The 23,074-nt window shown below is 47.1% G+C and overlaps 1 pseudogene; it reads left to right on the top strand.

Annotated features, from left to right (window-relative positions):
- Positions 1-22,686, top strand: part of LOC124974481 (cardiolipin synthase (CMP-forming)-like) — a 158,901-nt pseudogene extending 136,215 nt beyond the window's left edge.
- Positions 22,687-23,074: the final 388 nt, after the last annotated feature.

Here is a 23,074-nt window from a genome sequence, read left to right as displayed (position 1 = left end):
GGGGCAGCTGGCTCCTCGCCTAATCCCAACTGGCATGGCCCCGCCCTCTACCTCCTGGAGGGAATATAAGCGGGAGATGGGCGGGGGTGTGAAAGTAAGCAGCAACAGTTAGCAGCAAGAGGCAGAGAGAAGCCACTAGCAGAAAGGAAGAAGAAGAAGCGGCAAGCAGATAGAAGCTGCTAGCAGAGAAAAGCAGCAGGCAGCAGGGGAAGGCAGATCACAGAGCAGAAAATTGAGAACACACCTCTAGATCATAGATAGGTAGATCACAGTATGCGGGACACATCACTAAGAAGCACCTCAGATAGACGCACTCTTAGTTCACAGGATGCAGGATGCACCTTTAAGAAGCAGCAGAACTAAGAAGATAAAGATCTCTGAAAGTGTAGTCTCTCTCTCTTAAACAAAGTCTCTCTTTCTCTTATGCAAACCCTCTCTCTCTCCTCTCAAAGCAAGTAAGTCTCATTTTCTCTATCCTCTATAAACAAGCAAGGAAGAAAGCATCTCAGAAATAGAAGTAGCTCAGTTTCCAGTCCACCACCCATAAAGACCCACACAAATTGTTGGTGCAGGCAGTGACAAATACCCACGGATTTGGCACCGCAAAGAGCCAGTGACAGTTGCGCTGTAGGAAGCAGATTGCCAGTCGAGCTAATCCAAACCCAGCCTTTTGGAAGATGGAATAAGGTACTTGGCTGGCTCTGAGTGAATCTGAATTGCTGTGGGACCCCAACACACAGAGCAAGGATTAAGAGCACAGAGCTAGGCTCAGATCTGCAACTCAGTAGAGTGACAGAGACTTTAAGAAGCTGTGTGTGCTCAACGCACTGGCCCTTAGGCCAGCAGATGATTGAGAGGTGACTGGAAGCAGGATGAGACTGGGCATCTTGGCCTTCTAGTCGAATCTGTCTCCTCTATCCCTTTAGCTTGCTCTGCAGTTATTAATTATCTAAGGAGCACTCATCAGAAACCTGTAATGTCAGGTTTATTAGCCCTACACTTTCCTGACTTATCTCATTCTCCTTCAAGACTAAGGCAAGATCTGCTGGGACATCCTAGTGGCAGCAATGAGAGGATCAGGCCCCTGGGGTGGTGCCTGGAAGTTCTGAGCCCTGTCCTGTTCCTGAGCAGCAAGTAGAAATCATTACCTCCCTTCTCTGGAGCACTTCTCAGAACAGGAACTGGGATAATTATCCACCAGGTCACTGAGACCAGGATGCTCAATCTGGCAGACCTCTTGCCCTCCCTAATCCTTCCTCTATTTAGTCTTACAGTGCCTGCCAGCACCCCATGACAGGGCTGAGATGCTGTCTCCCAGCATGACCCTCCAAGTACAGCCTATTGACTAGAATTTTTTCTGGGTTTCCCAGGACCTTTTCTGCTTGACTTTCGGACTGAGTGACTGGACCTTGTTGGTTGGACCCCCAGTCAGGCTACTGGCTTAGGATGCCAGCAGCCAGGGTCACTTTGAGCATGCGCTTGTTAATGACCTCATCTACTGAAAAGAGGAAATGGTGTGCCTCTGAGCCCTGTGAAAGTTAAAGGGAAGGATGCTGGCTGCCATCCTTCCTTTTTATCCAGCACTCTCTGTAGCTGGACATGAGGCCAAGGCAGATGATTCTTACAGGGTGCAGCAAGTGCTGTTTGAGGTGTTTAGGGAGTGCTCTGGAAGCGTGGTTTAGAAATCCTCACACAGTTTGGGGATGCTTCCTAAAGGAAGCTCATTTAAGCCTAGGGTGAAGGATGAGTAAGAGTTGACTGGAGAGCAGGAGGGAAGCTGGCTTAAGGAGGAGCAAGAACCAAACCATGCAGAGGCGCAGAGCAGAGCAAGGGCGGGTCCTGAGGGAGGACCCTGCCACCATGACATCATTGGGGATCAGCACCAGGCAAGGAGCAGGGAGGGGCAGGCAGACAGGCTGTTCAGCTGCCTGGAGAGGAGCTGGGACTTTACAAGTCACAGCAGGGAACACTTGGGGGCTCACTCATGATAAAGGGCTCATGCTCATATTTTAAAGATCATGGCAGCACTCCTGTAACTGATGGGCTTGAGGCAATTGGGACATCTTAGTGACTACTATACAAGTCCAGAGAAGCAGTGGTAATGCCCTGAAGGTTTAGAGGGTGGGAGAGAAGATGGACTGAAGCACTCAAGAGCTTGCATCTGCATGACTCATAATGAAATTGGGCAGAAGGGTGACACCAGGCAGACTCACAACTGGCCCCCAGGCCTCCAGCTGGGGGCTGGCAGATGGAGGGAGCACCTGCCCAAGTCAGGGAATATATGCAGAGCCAGAAGCAGTCCAGGATCAAGATGACTCCATGTGGAAATGCTGAATTTTCTGAGTGTTGAAATATAGTACATTTGAATATTCACTGCATGTACACATTCTCCAGAGAAACCGGAGAAATCGAGGGCACTTAGCAAGGTCAGGTTAAAATGTAAAGATTTCCAGAGGTGGGGACAGCCACACAAGGCACATGGATCCTTTTCTGCTTGCTTTCTTTGTTTTCCTGCTCTGAGGGTAAAACTTGCACAGATGAGCTTGCCTGGGGATCTGCTGAGGACACACATGGGGCTGGGTGAGTCTAGTGATGCTACAGGGACTTTACTAAAGGAACCTGAAAATGTCCTTGGGCCAGTGTTCATCAAGATTCACAGTGCTGTGGTGATCTGCAGGGCCACTTGCTCCAGGTCCAGTGGTAAATGTGAATATAAAACCCAGAAACTTGTTGTGGAAATACAGAAGACTCCAGGGGAGCACTTTCCAGAGCTATGGGACTACCTGCAGTTTCCCAGCATAATGGTTCGGGGCCAGAGCCTTGGGAGACCTGAAAGCAAGAATTAAATGTGAGTGAGCCCAACAGAGAGAGCAGCTCAGCCTCTTCCCAACCCACCCTTTCCCCTTTTGTCTGCACCTCCTCATCTGGGGCAAAGTCCAAGGCTGCGTGACCAGATGGAGAGACATGGAAAGTGAAACCCAGATGAACAACAGAACCAGGAAAATGGTGTATTTTACACAAAGAACCACAGAAGAGGGTGATGGCAGAATTTCACAGCACAATTGCATCCCTTCTGTGACTTTCTTTTGGTGAAAATTTCTTTCAAGAAACTAAAGTAAAAAAGCATAAACTGGGTGTGGTGGCACCAGCCTGTAATCCCAGTGACTTGGGAAGCTGAGGCAGGAGGATCATAAATTCAAAGCCAGCCTCAGTCACTTAGTGAGGTTGTAAGCAACTTGGTGAGGTCCTAAGCAACTTGACAAGAACCTGTCTCATGTTCTGTCTGCCCCCCCACACCTGGAGCCCTGTTCTTCTCCCACTCCTCCAAGAACAACTCTCCAGCATCCCATGTTGGAGAGAGTCTATGAGCCAGGACAGAGAGTCAGTATGACCTGGCCTGTGCCCTTCCAGAGCCTGTCTATGCTTCTCCACTTCACTCCCCACTGTCAGGAGCCCTGAAGCCCCTCTGAGTCCTGGCAGGTCTGGTACCATGCGCACAGGTGAGCCCTTCAACTTGCACAGGGGTCTTCTCCACACTCCTATGACACACTTTCTGCCCTGTATGTCTTCAGTTTTCCTGATGGCCCATGTGTCCCTGTTCTCCCTGTTGTGGACTCATACTGCACCATATTTAAAAATTTAAAAATAAAGTAAAATAAAATAGAATCCCCTTTTCACCCTTCCTCAGTGTCTGGGAAGGCAGAGGAGATCACTGTGTGCCCCTAGTCTTCCATCTCCACCTGCGATTCTCCTACTGGTGTACCCATGGACTTGGGCAAAATGAGAAAGTGGGAGTCAGGCAGCCAAGTCAGATTTGGGTTTTAACATGTTTTGTGGCCTGAAGGGGCCCCTGGGCAGGGTAAGTTTGGCTTAAAGATTTCTGCATGTGTAGTGAGCTGCAGCCTAACCTCACATGTAAACCCTGGAACTTTATCTCAGAACACCTAGCTGTAGGAGGCTCAGTCAATACCAGTGGCCACCATTCCACCCATGTTCAAATCAAATGGGCAGCAACCAAACCCAAGCAGCTGCCTTGGGCCTCACTTCCCTTTCCTGTGGGCACTGCCCTCCCTGGCAGCAAACACCACCATCCAGGAGGTGGAGCAGGGCCTTCTGAGCCATTCTTGTTCCAGATGGCTGCCTAGCCTAGCATTGTAAATAAAGGTGATTGTGATCTGTAAACTAAAGTTTGCTACAGGTTTGTTTCTTAGCAAAACCATGTTTATTTATCTGGACAGTGCACACTCTGGCACTCAGCGCAAAGGCTGACTTCACCATGGAGCGCTACTGCGGTGATCCTTGTACCCCAGGAGCCAAAGTTTGGCCTTGTACAGAACAGTGTCCTTGTAGACCCTGAAGTGGTTCAGCCTGTGGTCCTGGCACTCCAGGTTGACCTGAGAGGAGGAGGCAGGGGCAGTAGAGGCTGGGCAGGACGAGAAAGACCTGGGACTCAATCAGACCTCTCAGATGAGTGGCCACAAGGCTTTCCTGCTTAATGCTGCTTGTGAAACTGTGATGCCAGCACTTAGAGGGTCATGAGAGCAAGGTGCATCACCTTCATGTAGATGGGACTCTGCCCTGCCTGCTGCCCACGTGGAGGACATGACTTTGGGTTCCCCCCCATGAGAAGTCCTAGGTCATGGGCAACTTTGCATCAAATGCCCCCATTTTTTTCCCCTCTCATTTCCTGGTAACTGCTTTTTGTCCATCCCAGCTTCCTTCAGGGAAAATGGAAACTAAGAAGTGGCCCCCCAACCCCACCCCATGAGCCCAAGGAAGCCAGATTGCAGCACATCTCTGGCTAGTGCACTGGGCTAAGGCTACATATGGAAAGCTGACTTCCTTGCTTTTGTTCTGTAAATTATACAATCCCAGAGGGCTAATGGAGGAGACATAGCTGCTTTCACGATTATGGTCAACTTGCAATTAAGTTCATTTCTATTTCTGTATCATCTTCTCTTCCTTCTGATGCAGGCAGGCAACCAAGTCCAGCTGCCAGAAGTCAGCAGGGCCTCTGTGCTGGGGTGCTAGGGACATCTGGGGGGTGGTGCCATGTCTGTCCCAGAACAGCATCCACACACACACTAGGTGTTCACCACATGCTTGCTGAATGAAACGGTGAGTGTGGTGACACAGTCACAGGGAGCCGAGGGACAGTGAGCACTTCACCACATCCACCTTATAGAAGCTGCACTATGAGTAACTCACATACCTTTTCATTCCATCCTCAGAACTTCCAGAGTGAGTGTGTGTGTGGATAAACACCCCATGTGAGGATATAATTTCAGTAAATGTTACCTGAGGACATGAGGCTGAGAGGTTCCCACTGAGCCTTGCTTCCCAGGGGTCCCTGTGCTGAGGTTGCATGCTCTGTCTGAACAGAGTGAGGTCCTTCCAAGGACAGGGGTCCCCACATTAGGGTCTATGGAGCACATCATTCATGTCCTCTGCCCCAACACATCACTCTGAAACCCGTTTATTTACCTTTGACATTCCCACAACATCTGGACCTAATTCGGAGGACTTGCTTCCTACCTTGCTACCTGTGCCACCTGATGACACTGTCCCAGTGTGTGATGGACAGATGCTGAGTGCTGGCAGACCTCAGACACAGCATTCTATCCTTGAGGCCTGGAAGGGACTGAGCAGGGCAGGCCTGTCTGGGCCCCACACTCCTCCTTCCTGTTGCATGTGCTGATTGCAGGAGACACCCTAAGGTGCAGGAAGCGATCTTCCCACAGGCTCACTGCACCAGGGGCCAGTTGCCAACTAGGGAGGAGGGATTGGTGGAGAAGCCTGAGCTCAGTGGTGCTTGGCTAAGTCACCCACCCTCCCCTGGGTTGGCTGTCCTCACTGGGTTCCCTTTCCTCACACCTCCCTCTCAGTGCACAAGGACTCTTCTGCACCAAACAGCATTCAGGCTGTTCTTGGCTCATTTCCAACCAGGCCTGGCTTAGGGCCTTCTGTGCTCATCTTTGAATTGTCCAGTTTCAGCAAAACTCCAGCTGAGTGTGTAGCCAGAGCTGCCACCACCCTCTGTGTTGACTGCCCTGGGTGTCTGGTGGGCTCCTTGCCATCTACACTCCACCCTTGAGCATGTCTGGTTCCTGCCCTGCCTTCAACAAGAATCCCTCCGTCAGCTTAGACAAGACTCCTCACCAGGACGTTCCCCTCAGTGACTTTCCATCCTTTGATCCCTCAGCTCCATCCTTAGCTACAGACCCCACTTGTCTAGCTGCCCAGGTTCTCCCCAACCTTCTGGTGCCTCTACCCTAGCTACAGTCCTCCTGGGATAAAACCTCTCTGTGGTCTTTAGAAATCACTGGGTCCCTGATCCATTATTCACATTCAATCAATGTCTGGAGCAATTTCCTCTTTAAGTCTCCTCATTCACTTAAAGTTAGTCCTCCCTGGAGGTTCTTTCCCCCCACATGGCCCTTGCTTCTCCAGCTCTGAGCTACACCTCCCTCCTGCTTTTGGGGTGAGCCTTTCTCTGTGTGAGTGGTGGGGCTTCCCCTGGAGACCTCTCCCTGCCTGGAGCAGCACCTGGCTGTCCCAGGCTAGGCTCAGCAGCTCCTTTCTGCTCTTACCCATTAGCACCACAGGAGCCCAACCACATTTACTACAGGTACTACATGCTGGGCACTGTTCCAGGCACTGCTCCTCATAGCAACCCTGTGAGGCAGGTTCTATAGTTTCCCCATTTATGACAAGGATCAGCATCAAAGATGGCTTAGTAACTCACACCAGGTCTCACCACTAGCAAGGCAAGCCCTGTTTTTGGCCCAGACCAGCTGACTACCCACTCTGCTCTCAGTCACTGCCTGCAGTGTCCTGTGATTCCTACTGTTGCTGCCTGGATCAGAGACCTCGCTTACCAGGGACTCTGCCTCCCAGCCAATCTCCTGACTTTCCATCTGTGGCACTGGGTACTTCTTCCATGGTCCCTGAGCAGCATGATGAACAAGATTCAGAAACCCATCTGGGAGAGGAGGCTCAAGTTAGAAGCTTCCAGAATGGGGGACCAACAATGTTCCTGTGTCCTTTTCCTTGGTCACATCACTCCTTAGGTTCAGAGCATCCTTTGCAGAGCCAGGGTTTGAGATATGGGCATCTGGTTCTCACCTGTCTCTCAGCAAATTTGTCAAGAGCAAACAGTGCCAGGCACCATTCTGGAACCTGGGGGCAGAACACTGAGCAATAATATCTGGGCCATGCTCCCCTAGAACCTGTGGCCCAGAAGGTGGGACAGGGGCACAATATGCAAGTATATAAATAGACCTGATCTTCATGCTGTGAAGGAGTGTACAAGGGGGTATGAAGGCAAGGGCAGCTGTTCCAGCGGTGAGGGAGCCCCTCCAATGCCAGCAGAATTCAGCCCTGGAAGGGGCAGGGGAAGCCCAGGACAGGCAGAAGCAGAGGCAAACTCCTCAGTTCTCAGATCGTGTGGGTGCTGCTCATCTGCACCTCTCCATCATGCAGGGTCCTTCCACAGGCTTCCCACCTGATGCCCCACATCACCTGTGTCCACCTACCCCAACAGTCCCACATCCCCTGTCTGATGGAGGCACCTATTTTACACATTGTTGCCCACCCATCCCATCCCCATGTATTCATCTAGGTACTTACAAGGCTGCTCTGTAGCCTCTGCCTCATTGTGCTGAGACCACCCCCCCAGGCCCACCCCACTGCCTGTCATGAGGTAAAAATGGAAACAGTAACAGTACTGTGTTTACTGAGCATGATGAGCTGGGTACAGCTCTAGGTGCCGGTGGTATTTTGCTTAGTCCCCCTAACAACTCTAAGAAATAGGCTGAGAGAGTAAAAACCTGGCAAAGTCAGGCAGTTAATGAGTGGCAGCACCAGGCCTTGAATCCAGTTTGTAGACCTTCAGAACCTGTGTGTAAGGTCTGGATATTCATTAATGAATTAATGTGATGTTCAGGTCATTAGGGACTTTTTTGATGGATGATGGTAATAAATTGGTGTTATGGTTGCATGACAATCTCTCATGAGCCTGGTCAGTCCAGTTCAGTCTCTAGTACCGCAGCAGAGGACCCTGAGGGTATCCCTGAAGACACTGCCTGAGTGATCTCTCAGCCCACTTGCCTCACTCTGCACCATCTCACAACAGTCTCCGACCCCAGAACTTAGCATCTGCAGGTTCCTACAATTTATCATGTCATGACATGGGCTTTCTGGCGATTGTGTGAACTGGAGAAAAGTGACACAGTTCAGGTTACTGCACAATCTCTGCCCTCCTGGTCATCCACCCTAGACCAGGCTAATGTTCCACAGGCACTGAGTGCCTGGTCCTGCAAGGTTCGGGGCTGGATGCTGGGAACAATGCCGCACAAGCCCTCAAGGACCTCAGGGTCTGGCCTGGGCCTGTCCAGGGCTATGGGTAGCAGTCACAACAGCTACTCTAGTATATCTATTTATTTTTGTATATTCACTCATTTGTTTATTTTTCACAGTGAGCTATGCCCCAGCCCTATTTACTTTTGAGACAGGTTCTCACTAACCTGCTGAAGCCATCCTTAAACTTGCAGTCTCCCTGCCCCAACCTCCTTGTTGCCAGGATACAGGTGTGCATCACCATGCCCAGCAGTAAAAAAGTCTTCTGAGCATGTGGTCCTAAAATTTGAATTATTTCTGTCATCTGTATGTAATATGATTTGCATAATAATAAAGCATAATATTTTTCTTTAAGCACAAGTATAGATATAAAATCTACAGTATTTCCTCACTTTACTCCAATGGCCACATATATCCTGTTCCCAAGGGAAAGAACTAGAAGAAATAATTTTTCCCAGAAACCCTGAACTTGCCCTGGGGGATTATTTAAATTGTTGGGATGGACCAACCTTAAAAGAAGGGACAATAACTTCTCTTGAAATCAGTAGTCAGGACTCCAGAAGAAAACCAGGAGAATTCTAAGTAAAATGAAGTCACCACGCATTCTGTGACAGCCAGGCTGCAGAGGCACTGATTACAGAGGCACAGAGTTGGAGAGAAGTTCAGGGAGGAGCAGCAGAAGGGCAGGTACCACAAGAGCTATGGCATGAGGCATTCAGAAGTGGAGGAGAGAGGAGCATGGCAGGAGAGCAGGCAGTACAGTATTTGTAGAAGGTGGGATGGGGGAGAGCAGATGGGGATGAAGCTAGGGAGGAACCAGTGCCAAGTCCAAAGAGGCCTCATGCACTCACTGATTTCAGCTAGCTCAGAAGTGGCAGAGGCCATAGATGTGTTCTGCAGAGGGATGAACTAATAAAACTGGCATGTTAGGATAGACCTAGCCAGCAGTGGGGTAGGACATGGGTTGGGGTGGCTGGTTTTTTGGGGAAGGAGTGTGACTGGGAGCCCACCAGACCAGCAGGCAGGAGTGATGGTGTCGCGCTCCCCGCCCGCAGAGAGACACGACACCTGGTTCTTTTCAGCCTTTTTATTGCACGCACCCCCTTCCTCTCAGTTCTTTCTTTGTTCTCCTCCTTTGAGGAACTTACACTCCAATATATACATCACTGTAACCAATCAGCATTTGAGCACGAGGGGAGAGCATGAACAGATACAGGCAGTAAATGCAGACATGCAGTGATTATGCACTGTCCACGAGGGAACTCAACCAATCCCTGGAACTTCCTCAAAATGATGTCAGTTGTTTGTGCAAAAGCCAACCATACTGGCAGCCTGCCAAGCGCCATCTTAGCCTTACCACACCTAGGGCCAGGGGTCCCGGGCACCCCAACAGCTCCCCCTTTTTTATTATAAAATTAAGGCTTGGGACCGTGTCTGTCTTAGGCGGAGTGGTCAACCACCGTCCTTACCCGTCATTGGATAACTGCAGAGCATGCTACAGCTCCTGTCTTAGGTTGGTACGGTGTCACCTCCTTCCTTACCCGTCTCTGACCACCGGTCCAGCATCGTGAGCCATACTTGTGGGAAACTGCCGGCCTCTAGGGCAGTCATGGCCTGATGAAAAATAATCTGGTCCATTTGTTGGGTGGCTCGTAGTTGTACAACCAGGCGGGTGAGGAAAAAGATACCAAAGAGGAGTAAAAACCCCAAAGTGCCAAGGCTTGCCCACTGTTTACAAAATTGAAAGCAGAAGAAAACCATTTAGCCAGCTCAGACATAGAAGCAATTTGTACCCTAGTAGAATTAACTTTCACAATTTTAGCCCTAAGTCGTGAGGTAAGATTATCAAATTGAGACGACCAAGTAGAAGTAAGATAGGCTGACAATTTTTTAGATAACCCGGCTGCGGTGCTGGAATTATCATATACAATGGGGGTAGCACAAACAGCTCTTAAAGAGTAAACACATCCCAGTCCCAAAAGTTCTTATAATATGTCCACTTGTTCTTGTAATAGGTCCACTCTTTGCTTCACCAGGAGAATGCCTGTTCTTAAATGTTGGTTTAGAGTTTTTAGAGTTTGTAAAGTTGTGGCAGTGTTTTCAGCTAAGCAGTTCACTGTGGTTGCTGTCTGTATAGTAGTTGTAGGAACACACATTAAGTCTGCCAGCAGGAACCTAGAAGCATTTTAACATTGAGAGATAGCACAAATCTGAAGTACAATTGAGAGAAGCAGTTGTTTTGTTACATAGTTGAACTGTTCCTCCTAAGAGACTAAAAAGAGGTTGTAAGTTAGTTTATTCCGTGGAAACACACAAACTGAGCCGCAGCTCCAGTACCCTTATTACCCAGAGTTAAAAAACCCCAAACAAAGAGACAAAGAGAAAGTTTATCTTTAGGGGACCTGAAGGTCTCCTTTATTCCCCCTTTTTGTTTATAAAGAGTATTTTTGAGGGTGAGATGTGTATGTTCAACAATACCTTGTTTTTGTGGGTTATAAGGTACATCTGTGGTTAGAGTTATTTTAATTTTAGTGAGGAATTGGTTCTTACCAATTTTCGTTTTTAAAGAAAAATTTAGACTTTATAACGTAGTACAATTTTTAACAGTTGCTTAACCATAATTGTATAAACCCCTATTTTTAAGACAATTGTTCTAAAGAATAAAACTTAAGAGACACAAAGTTAAGAATGAATTAGTGTTTTTAAGAAAACTTTGTTATTTTACCATGTCATTTTACCATATAGATTAAACTTTGGCTTATATCAGAACATTAGTATTTCACCTTAGGAAAAACCTTAAATAGCTTTAGCTGTTTTACATACATATAACCAACTTAGTTACACATAGACTTGTTGAAACTTGTCCTTTATTACACACAGACTTTTTTATCCAGAAACATTTTTTTTTATTAAATATATTTTCAAACCCGGAACCTTTTATTTTTTCTTTCCTATCTGTTGACCCCTTTTTGTTTACATTTTGATACAACTCTTATGAAATTTCTGAATTTAGATAAATTACTCTATTTTAATAAGATTAAATATTTTGTTATTTATAGTACTCTTAATTGAAACACAGTTGTAACTTTTGGGACCCTTTATATATAGAATTCCACTTGTTAGGACATAACTTTTAGTAACCTTGTTTTTAGTTTAGTGAGGACACAAAGTAATCGTAAACCCTTTTATTTACCAACCTATGAAAACATCAATAATGTTTAAGTATGTTACCCCATGTAATTTAAGGAGTTAAAAGTACTTGATGTTATTTAACAATTAGCATTTTAACTTTGTAAATTAACCAGACGTCTCTACAAACACATTTGAGTAATCCCATACATGTTAACTCCAATTTATTTATTTTATAAAAACCAAGATATCAGACAAGTGTCCTGAACAGGATCTGTTGCCTCTTTCCTGCTGAAGAAAAGTCCTAGAAGCAATTGATATTAGACATTTTACTAACATCAATATTTTATTTGTTTGACCACCTAGAGACTTGCGAGTTATTTTTAAAGACATTTTACTTTCATTAGTTTACCCAATTTAAATTGAACCCTTTTAAATCACGTGAATAAAAGTATTTGGATCCATTTTTAAATTTTAATTTTAAGAGCGCTCAGTTTTGACAAACATGACATTAGACAGCACGACATACAAATAACATAAAATTAAAGGCCTTGAAACTTTATAGGTAAATGTTCATTGCAATGAAACAGATGTTTAAAAACTTCAGTTGAATAAAAAATAGAACTGATCAAAAAGAAAAAAAATCATTAACCTAGGTATGTAGGATCAAAATTATGAGCTCAAAAATACAGCATTAAAGAAAAACAAAACAAACGAAGAATCCTAGAAAATAAGTTAGTTTTGTGTAGAAGTTTAAAACGGACACCTTTTTTTTTTTTTTTTTTTCTTTTCTTCAGGTTACTCCCCCTCCTTCTCGCTGAGACTGCTGTAGTTTACATTCCAACGCAGGCTTTGGCAAGGCCAGGCAGGGGGGAGGGAGGATCACCCAGGACCTTTTAACCCTTTTTTTTCCTGGTTGAGAAATCAGGTTAGGTTTGAATGCAGAAAATCATGAAACAATTATCTCCCAATACTTGTGGGGACTATGGCTACTATATTATGTTCCCACTGTGGAATATTTAATAGCCCCTCATTTAAAAACCACGGAGAGACCTTCTCTATTGTATCAAGGATCGTTTGAGCTGTTTTTGCTTTTAGTGGCATTCCATGACTTTTTAGCAACTCCCTAAGAGGCTGTTGCATTCTAGTCTTAGACAGTTCTGTTCCTATGATTAAATCTTACAGCACTAAGAGCTCCAAGCACACAAACAAGCCACACAATTGATGTAACAAAGACACTTACTACACAGAAAATCTACTATCACTTCATACACACAGATAACACAAAACCCCTTGGCTAGTCACTGTTCCGTGAACCTTAGTCGCTGATCCGCGAACCTTTATAGCTAGTCGCTGCACCGCGAACCTTTATAACTAGTCGCTGTTCCGCGAACCTTTATAACTAGTCGCTGTTCCGCGAACTTTTAAGGCCTTCTTACTGTTTAATTTACTTTATTAAATACTTACCTTGTACTTACTCTAGAGTTATTTTTAGGGTTCCCGGGTTTCGGCACCACCTGTCGCGCTCCCCGCCCGCAGAGAGACACGACACCTGGTTCTTTTCAGTCTTTTTATTGCGCGCACCCCCTTCCTCTCAGTTCTTTCTTTGTTCTCCTCCTTTGAGGAACTTACACTCCAATATATACATCACTGTAACCAATCAGCATTTGAGCACGAGGGGAGAGCATGAACAGATACAGGCAGTAAATGCAGACATGCAGTGATTATGCACTGTCCACGAGGGAACTCAACCAATCCCTGGAACTTCCTCAAAATGATGTCAGTTGTTTGTGCAAAAGCCAACCATACTGGCAGCCTGCCAAGCGCCATCTTAGCCTTACCACACCTAGGGCCAGGGGTCCCGGGCACCCCGACATGATGGCCCTGCTGGGGCTTGGGGAGTGAGACTGGAGAGGGGCAGGTTCAGTGGCTGTTCAGAATTAAGTGAGGAGTGAAGGTGTCTCCCAGTGTACTATGGAGTCTTTCCCTGAGGTAGGAACAGAGAGGGACTAGCAAATATGAAGGAGCAGGCAGGACCTGTGACTGCCAGGAGTATGGACTGAGGGAGGGAGGCTGGGGGCTGACTCTTGGCTTCTACCTTTGAGGAGGAGGGGAAATGACCCAGCTGCCTTGTACTGCCACAGGGTGTCCTGGAGAAGCAGAGGGTGGGCAAGGGGTGCAGAGCCCCTAGCTTTCCAGTGGGCCAGTTTGAGGTCCCTAAGGATGGTCCATGCAAGGTAGCTGGGAGGTGGTCAGGTTGTAGATTTGGAATTAATTTGAGGCTCAGTGTCATTTAGGGGGTGCTGATGTTACAGGAAGAGATGAATCTCACAGGCATGTGCATGGTGAGAGGAGTGGAGGGGAAGGTGCTTTCATCCTGGAGGACAGGGAGCACTGCCCCCAGAGTTCACTGTCCTGAACTTTCCAAAGAAAGAACTATGACAGTGTTAAAAGCCTAAATACTCTTTAGTGTATGAAAATGAAACCAAATATAAACAGAAACAAAACCTAAAAACCCTGCAAAATGTAATTACTTCAAAAGCAAAATTATTCAAAGCCACTCATAGCTGAGTGGGGTGGTGCATACCTATAATTCCAGTGGTTTGGGAGGCTGAGTCAGAAGGACCATAAGTTCAAGCCAGACTCAGCAACATTGTGAGGCCCTGTCTCAAAATGGAAAATAAAAAGGGCAAGGGATGTGGCTGAGTGCCCCTGAATTCAACCTGTGGTAAACACACACACACACACACACACACACACACACAACAAAACCAAAAGAAAACATTCAACGTTCTGTGCTGTGTGATTATATAATCACTCTTTCCCTATTGAAGTACCTGGGACTTTAGATTTTTAACTGTGGTAAGATACACATGGAAGGAAATTTCCCATCTTGGTCCTTCCTTAGCACACAGTTGAGTGATGCTGTGTTAATACCCTGTGAAGCACATATCCAGAGCTGCTTCACACCCCTGTGCTGCTCTCCCTGACCCCTCCTCCAGTCCCTGACCACCAGCTCTCCACTTCCTGTTTCTGGATTCACCCCACTGGATGCCTTATATAAAAGAGTTCACTTTAAAAGAGACCAAAGTGGTCTTGCCCAGAGAGAAGTCCCCTGACCCAGTGAGCACCTCTCCCTGACTCTAAAGCCTGAATTCTCCCCACTGCAGACCTTTTTCCTTGGTCCATTCATGCATTTGTGACACTTGGTGTCCCAGGAGTATTTAGGTCAGGGACACACAGTTTGGACACATTGGTTGTGTGGATGCTTCTGCAGGTTTCTGGGTGCAGCCAGCTGTTCCAGGGCTCCTTGCCTCAGTACCTGCTGCTTCTGCAGGCTCCTGCAGCTGGCTGATCAGCAAGACAGGGGAAGAACTGACTCTCTGGAAATACTGAAGCTATTTCTGCCAAATTACTAAGACAGAATGAAGGGAAAGCACAGACAGTAGTAGGACAAACAGGATCTGGTCGTGGAACCAGGGATCTTGGAACTGACCTCAAAAATGCTTCAGGTTGAGTATCGGGGCACCATCCCCCTGTGTTCCCTGTGTCCACCTGCTCAGGCTGCTGGAAAGACAGTCCCAGGGACTGTGACCTGCACCCATAGTAAAGAGATGGTCTCCTCTGAGTGAGGTTTGTCCACCATGCTGCCTGGCTGGGGAGGCTGGATTGTAGGTGGGACTGGAGAATGGGGAACTAGAAAGGAGGACTAGGAGGAGGAAAGGGGGTGAAGGGAGGAGTGACAGGAAAGGAGACCAGGATGAACAGGGGGGTGGTGGGTGGGTGGTCTGGGAGTAGGAGGGGAAAAGCTGGGCAGGGAGTCCCTCAAGGCAGGGTGTTGGGGTGGGATCTTATTAGGGAGAGGAGGGAAAGTAGTGGGGCAGAAGGGGTGGGCTTGCCCTGGGAAGCAGGTGGAGGGCTGGCAGCCTGGCAGGTCAGGCGAGGGAGATGGGTGATAGTGGGGGAGGGCAGAGGCACAGGAGGAGGGCACCAGGGCTAGGGTGTAGCAATTCAGGGAAGCTTCCTGGTCATGTCATTCCAATACAGAAGGCACTTCTAGATATTCACTGGCAAACCAGTGACTGAGCCTGTGACCTAAGGCCTCCCACAATTCTCTCCTCAGATTCCATGATGGAAGGCCCATTATGATGTGTACATGCCTTACCCTCTAGGTCCCCTGAGTAGACCCCACAACCAGGGGACTGGACCCATGTCTAAGTTTAAGAGTGGTCACAGAAAATGGCAGAGAAAAGTGCTATAATAGCAATCCATGTCCTTGGGGTGACATGCAGTTTGCCTCAGCAGGCAGAGATTTATCAGAGGGCTAGGGGACAGTTCCATGCCTGGGGCCTAGGCATGCAGTTCAGAAGTGGGAAGGGAAAGTAGAATCAGTGTCCCAGTAAATTAACTCACTACATTTCCCAGAGTCCTTTCTCATCATTTAAATCACTGCCCAAATAGAGGTAGTGAGAGGAGAGAAGAGGTGTCCATTCTGCAATGAGGAGAACCCTGGAGACTAAGGAAGGGGCTGCCACAGGCAGGCAGTGGGTCAGAGCAGGTGGGACCAGTAAAACTTCTATAAAGTTCTGTGTGTCTTTAGTGCCACGTACACATCAGCAGTGCCCAATGTGGGTGCAATGGTGGGTTTTAAGGATCTAAGTCCAGGAGTAGAGAAATAATCTCTAAGAGGAGGGTTTCTTTCATAGTTATGAATCACCTCAGTTCCCATGTGTAGAGCAGGCCTTAGATATTTACCTGGAGAAAGAGTTCCTTACACCACACCCCAGTCCCCAGTCCCAGCAGAAAGCTGGACTTGGGAAGCTCTCTGGATGAATGCCAGCAGGGAAGTCCCTCCTTCCTTTTTGTCTAGTTTTCCTAAGCAGTGAGTGATCAGGGTGCAGACCATTTGCACTGGCTGTGTCTATCCAGCACTAGGGAAGAAAGTCCTGTGAGGGGCAGGTCATGTCCTGCAGTGTTCTTGGGTCTTCAGTTCTCTTGGAGAAAACAAAATGTGGAATGAAAAATGGTGCTCAGTTCAGAGGTCCCAAATCAAGCATAGGTAACACTTGTGCAGAAGTTAGAAGCTTTTCCTGGAGACATGTCCCATCAAGTCCATTTTGATGAGAAATCAGGAAATTCTTAACCCAAGGTGAAATTGCTGCTTAGTACCAAGTTAAAAAATTGAACCCATTATTCACAAGCTGCTCAGCAGAGCCTACTGTACAAGAGCTGGGATTCAGGATGATCATGGAGTTCAGGGTAGACTTAAAACACCCAGAGAGACTTTATGTGGAGAAGATGTGCATGCGCTCAACAGGGTCAAGTGAGTGACAGGTGGTGCTGGGGTTGATGCCTGGGCTGGATCCCTCCTACAGCACCAAGGACCTGGGGAGGTCATGTGATCCTTCTCTCTTCTTTCCCTACTGCTGTATTACATTTTGACTGTTGACTGCTTACACAAATTAGGTTGTATGATCAAAAGTAACCAAGTGCAGGAGATGCCTTAAGAGAAAGGACAGATACTTCAGAGGCACTCTACCTGTTCAGCAAGTGTAAAAGGACTGAAGGAAACCTTTGGAAGTTTTGAACCAAGAGGCAGGCATGGACAGCTCCAGGGCGGTGGAGAATGGAGTTTGCTTTTCAGTCCTTACCCAAGTCTAATGCTTCACAGCTTATGTAGAACATCAGGTTTCATCCCCTGAAATTTGACAGCAGTCCAGTGAGGTGACCTGGGGAAGGGCTGTGCCTTCCTGTTTTTCTCCTGAGGGTATTGACTTTGACAGATGATGATTGAATTGCAGAATCGCAGCTCAGCTGAGTGATGGCCCTTGAAGGGTGGATGCGTTCAGTACCCTGAGGACAGGGCTCCTGAGTAACTGAGGCCTCCATATCACATCCTGACCCCTGGCCCTAGGACACCCCTCATGCCCTTTCTCAAATCCTCCTGCCCAAACTTCATGGGAAGACATGCTGTGGAGGAGGTAAGGGCAAGCAGGTCCCAAATAACAAATCCTTCCTTTTGCTCTGACTTCAATCAAACACCAAACTTGATACAGTTTCCTACCAAGGAAGTGCTCAGAGGAACTTTGAAAAGGAAAGCCTGCAACCTTCCATTCCCACCATCTTCACACTGTCAGTTGTTTCTCAGTGTGTTTGGGAGACCAGGTGACCACACTTGGGGACCTGGGTCCCCTTGTCTCCCAAGTGGCTCAGAGCTCAGGACATTCCAAACCAACTGTCACAGAATATGTCCTGTAGAGAAGGAACTTCCCTTCACTGATGCATCCTGCACAGTGTCTATGTGAGTTGACCAGAGAAGTGTCCATTGGGCTGGCACTTGGTTGTCTGAGGATCTAAGTCTGTGGCTCTGTGGTCTTGGGGTCTGCTTGACTCAGCATCAGGACTAGCCTGGTGAGAAGGGGTGATGCTGCAGTAACACTGAGCCTCTTCCTTCCCTGCCACAAACTCTTTATCTAGCACTGTGAGGGTCATGGAGAGTCTTACCTCCTCTTAGATAGACCCCTCCTTAGCCACAAACTTGAAATTGCTGAAAATTAGAAATAATGAACTCTGGTTCTATTCTCAGTCTTGTGTGTGAATTTGTTGAGTGAGTCAGTTCCCTCTGTGTGCACTCGCCAACCAGCACAGAGGGAGTGAGTCATAAGGAGAGACACTCTTGAACATGGAGGCTCTCTGCAACACCTTTGAGGGTGTGTTGCAACCAATGTGACAGACCCCAGGCTAGTAGTCAAGTGGACAGTTCAGTCTTCTTAGTCTTAGTCTTAGTCTTAGTAGTCTTAGGAGTCATGTCTGTAGTGTGTAGCTAATATGGCTCACATCTAAATGTCCAGAATACAAGAAGCATCTCCCCAGTTCTTATTGGGATTTGGTGATTTGTGGTGTGCTGGAGAGGCCTAACTATGTCAGACCTCCACCAGCTGAAAATTTTTCCTAAGTGGTGTCTCCCAGCCTCAGAGTATGTGATCTGACCAGAAGCATATGGGTTTCAAATGTCTTTTCACACTAGTACTTTGCAATGTCCACAGACCTATGTGCATGAGCTGCCTTGGGTTACGAGACCTCTGAGACTCTCAGATGGGTAGTGTTTGGGCCATCTCTAGCCTGGGACATTCCAAGCAGACCTGGCAATGCTGGATTCCCCTGACATATTGACTCATTACTGACTGAATGGCAACTCCAGGTTCTGGTTTAGAGCATCCACTCTGGACTTCGGGCACAGGCACACATCTGGCTCTTTCACTCAACAGCTTGCCTCAGCCTGCATCACTCTTCTCTGTCATGGTCTATCCAGTCGTGGAGTGGGCACAGCAGACAAAAAAGCCTACCACATACTGCTGGGATGATGCTGGCCCCAGTCCATGCAGGGAGAATATGTGTTCTGATTTTTATTGTGGAAGTTGCTACTGAGAATTGTGCTAGGTACCTGGAGGATTACCACACACACCCACTGAGGCACACTGGCTCCCAGCACCTATGTATAACACTGCTGACTCTGGGGACATGGGGCACGTGACCAGGCTTGTGACTTGGCAGGCGTGTTTCTGTAGTGAGCTCCCTATCCTGGTTCCCACAGCTGACTGGCCTCATGGTGGTCCTCCAGATGACAGCAGGCAGTAACTCCCCAGGACTTACATGGAGTGAGTCTTCAGACAGCCTTTGGTTCCAGAATACAGTTTTCTGATTTTCTTGAGGGCATCTGCAGTTAGAAGGAGGAAAATGCTCTGAGGTTCAGAACACCCTCAGAACTATCTGCACCAGCCTTTGGTACTCTTAAACACTCCAGGCAGCCTTGATGGGAAGAAGCAGGGGTTCAAAGAAGAGGGACTATAATAAAATACCTGAGTCTGAATCTGGATGCTTCACAGAGAAAAATGTTAATTTAGGTCTTTTTTTTTTTTTTTTGTCTCAAAACCCAATATAAGGTGACCTCATCTGTTGCCCTCTGGTGAGGTTTCCCTGATGGTCTCACCACATGGAAGAGAATCAGAAAGGGAGCCATCCACACACAGAGGGGTGCATACTGTGGCAAGGGGGCCTCACTGTACACCAAACCTCTCCTGTGGGAAGCACCTGGCTCGGTAAGCCCATTATCTACCCACTTGCAGGGTGGCGACCTGTGTCATAAGGAGCCAGCAGCGGGCCCCAGGTCTCGCAAGGTCCTCCACCTCAACACTGCCATGCTAGGGACCGAGGTTCCATCCCATGAGTCTTTGGGGGACATGTTCAACCACATCAGTGGAGGACACTGACATTTAGAGAAAATGAGTGATGTGCCAGAGTTCCACTCCTAGGATCAGGAAAGTAGTCACTTCCCTGGCCAGATACCCCTGAAAACCTGTGCACCCTGGTTTATACCCTGGACCACTGAAGCAGGAGCTCTCCTCACTCCCTCAAACATCCTAAGCAAAGCTTGTGCAGGGAGAGAAGCTTCGCTGTAAGAGGTGGCAGGATCAAGAGAAGGGCTCAGGGGCTGGGAGATAGCTCAGCTGGTAGAGTGCTTGCCTCGCAAGTACAGGGCCCTGAGTTCGATCCCCGGTTTAAAAAAAAAAAAAAAGAGAAGGGCTCAGGCCATGACCAGCCTTCCTTTTCTCTGACCCCCCACATGGGAAGCAGTTTACCTCAAGTCCTTCTGAACTTTAAACTTGGGATCATCTCTCTCCAACAAGTTCACAACATCAGCTCTTCCCTATGACCAACTGAGCACCATGGTCACCACTGCCTCCCTGGCTGTCCAACTCTCAGAATGCAGGGCATTCCAGGCCAGCTCTGCCAAGAACAGCCTCGCTCCTCTGGTCAAGCCCTCGTGATCAGTTACTGCTGATTAACTGAAGAGGGGCGACCAGGCTGCTGTTTTGGTGGTGAAGAATTAACTCTGTAAATACTCTGTCTCAATATTGATGGAGCAGCTGTGCAGCCTACCGGAGCACTGCTGAAATGACCCTGGGTACCCAGCATTGAGCACCCACCTTGCTCTCTGCTTCCTCATCAGAGGTCTTTATGCCTATCTCTCCTGAGACTCTTGGTGGCAAGAAGTGAAGTCCTATGTCTTCTGGCGGTCCCTCAATAGCTGCCTCCTAGGGCCCACCTTGGGACTCTCCCCGATGTCACACAGACCTCCTTCCCTCTGTCAGCAAATGTCCATTCCACTTGCCCGATGGCACTGCTGTCCTTCCCCACCATCCTCGGCACACCCCAAGGGCTCCTGTCCTCATTTGTCTCATGGACTTCCCATCATGTGACCCCTGTTTTGTTTTTTAAAAATCTCTGAGTCAAGATGAATAATATGTGCACTGCATCTGTCAACAACTTTCAGAAAAATTTGGCTTTTCATGCCCGTTTCCTATAGGGATTTCTGTGAGAATTGGGATCCTCCTGAACACTCACTGAAGCAGTGAGTGTTCTCTCTGGGAGTATCTGCAGATAAGCAGGCAGCTTTTCTATTCAAAATATCTGACAGAACCCAGAGTGTCCACAGACATTGTGCATTATTGTGTTATGGAACATTGTCTGCATTATTTGTTCTTGTTTGGTAGTTGCTTTACACACTGCATAGAGGATATATTCTAAAGTACAGTTCTTGGTCTTATTATAAGTATAAAAATATGTGCAGTTATGTCTGTGTATGTGTGTGTGTGTGTGTGTGTGTGTGTGTACTTGGTGGTAGACCAGAGGGCTGTACCTTAGCTGATGGTGCAATATTTAATTATATAGACCAAAATAATGTTTCAATTTTTATAACAATTACAGATATTTGGTTGATGTGTAACTTATTTAAACCAGTTTAATTTCTTGAGTTGCCCAAACATGCATTTTAAATGTATATCTATGTAACCAGAGATCTTCATTCAGAAAGACAAAATGAAACAGAAAAAATAAAGATACACTGAACTGTATTTAAATTATTATATTAAGGAATATTACATTAAGTAAAATATTAAATTATATACATATAAAATGTTTATACAAGGAAGTCAAGCCTAAAATTAAATTGTGTGATTTTACACAACTATTTGGATATATTACAAACCATGGAACTGAACATCCTTTGTGGATGAATTTTGTGGTTAATAAACTGTTAAAATACGAATGACTTGATATCTTAGTGTGAAGTAAGGAATGGCTTTGTTGAAAACATAAATTGATTTCTGCAGGAACAAATCTTAACTAGTTCAATAGTTGATATATAAATTAGGGCCTGTCTGATTTCCTCTTACACACACACACACACACACACACACAAATCCATAATGGTATTATTGACTAAATGCCAAAATTTCATTGAATTATCATTCAGTCTTGATGAAAATTTTCAGCTAGTGGAGCGTGCTGGGATTTGACACTAGGTTGGAGGCAGCAGGGGCCATGCTTCCCAGGGATTGCGGGGTCTGGATGGAGAAGCAGTTGGCCGGTGATCCGGGATGCTGATCTCCGTCCGCTTCTGTCCCGAGGCACTGCCGCAGGGCCATGGTGGCCTTGCCTCGCGCTTGGCACATGGCCCGTGGGGGGACCCTGCGAGTGGCTGTCTGGGTGCTGGGGTACGGCCAGGTAGGGGTTGCTACCGCTGGTGCCCTGCTGCCTGACCTGCCAGGCCAAGCACTGGTCGCTGCGCCTGGTCGCCCTTGCCCTGCCGCTGCCCAGAGCTGGTCCAGGGACCCATTGCGCCTGGGCGGGCAAGGCGGCCCCCAGGGTCTGGGGCAGGAGGAGACGCCGCTGCGGGGGTCCGAGGAGGTGGGTGGGTCCGGGCGAGCGCCGCCAGTACGTATGAAAATCCTTGACAATCCCAAATATGTTGTCAATGACAAGAATTGTCTTGGACCCAGTTTTGGGATATTTGATTATTGAAGATTTTAATGTTGTACTAGGAGTTTTTGCTTTAGCTGGGCTAACCGATTTGTTCCACTTACTTATATGATAATTTCAAGAAATGTAATGTTGATTCCTGCTGTTTTTTATGTCAGACACCAAACCCTTCCAACAATGCGAACACTAGCTAAGTATTTCAATCCTTGTTATGCTTCTGCTAGGTGAAAACCAACGTTCATCAGCAAGGTAAACATGGCAGTTCAGTTAATCTTGGTGGCAGCTTCTTTGGCAACTCCGATTTTCAATTATGTTGATAGCATTTATCTTCAGATGCTTTGGTATTTTACAGCTTTCAACACAACTGCATCAGTTTAGTTATTATCATTATCCTTGGGGAAAACTGTTCAGGTGATAAAAGGCTGATGAGAGTCACCCATCACCATTAGAAAGGAAGCAATATACATAATTGGCGATAATGCCAGTGAAAATCTACAGGAGTTTTCCTATTTTGGTGTTCAGCTTGTAAAAGGACTTGTCAGAACAAACCAGGTCATCAAAATTGAAGTAATGTGCATTGAAAATAAGCTTGATCATGGGCATATGCATGTATTTTTAAATAAAAATAAAACTAGAATTTAGAATTTTTAATCTTAGGTTTCTTGATTATAAGTGAAGTATTACTCCAAGTATTGTCAGTCCTTTTTTATGTTTTTTTTTAAAAATATAGTTCAGAGCATGGAAACTGAAGTGTTGTCACCTGTCT

The sequence above is a fragment of the Sciurus carolinensis genome, unplaced genomic scaffold (genome assembly GCF_902686445.1).
Source record: "Sciurus carolinensis unplaced genomic scaffold, mSciCar1.2, whole genome shotgun sequence".
Lineage (NCBI taxonomy): Eukaryota > Metazoa > Chordata > Mammalia > Rodentia > Sciuridae > Sciurus > Sciurus carolinensis.
Note: the sequence above shows the minus strand (reverse complement) of the source record. Positions and strands in the feature narration are given on the sequence as shown.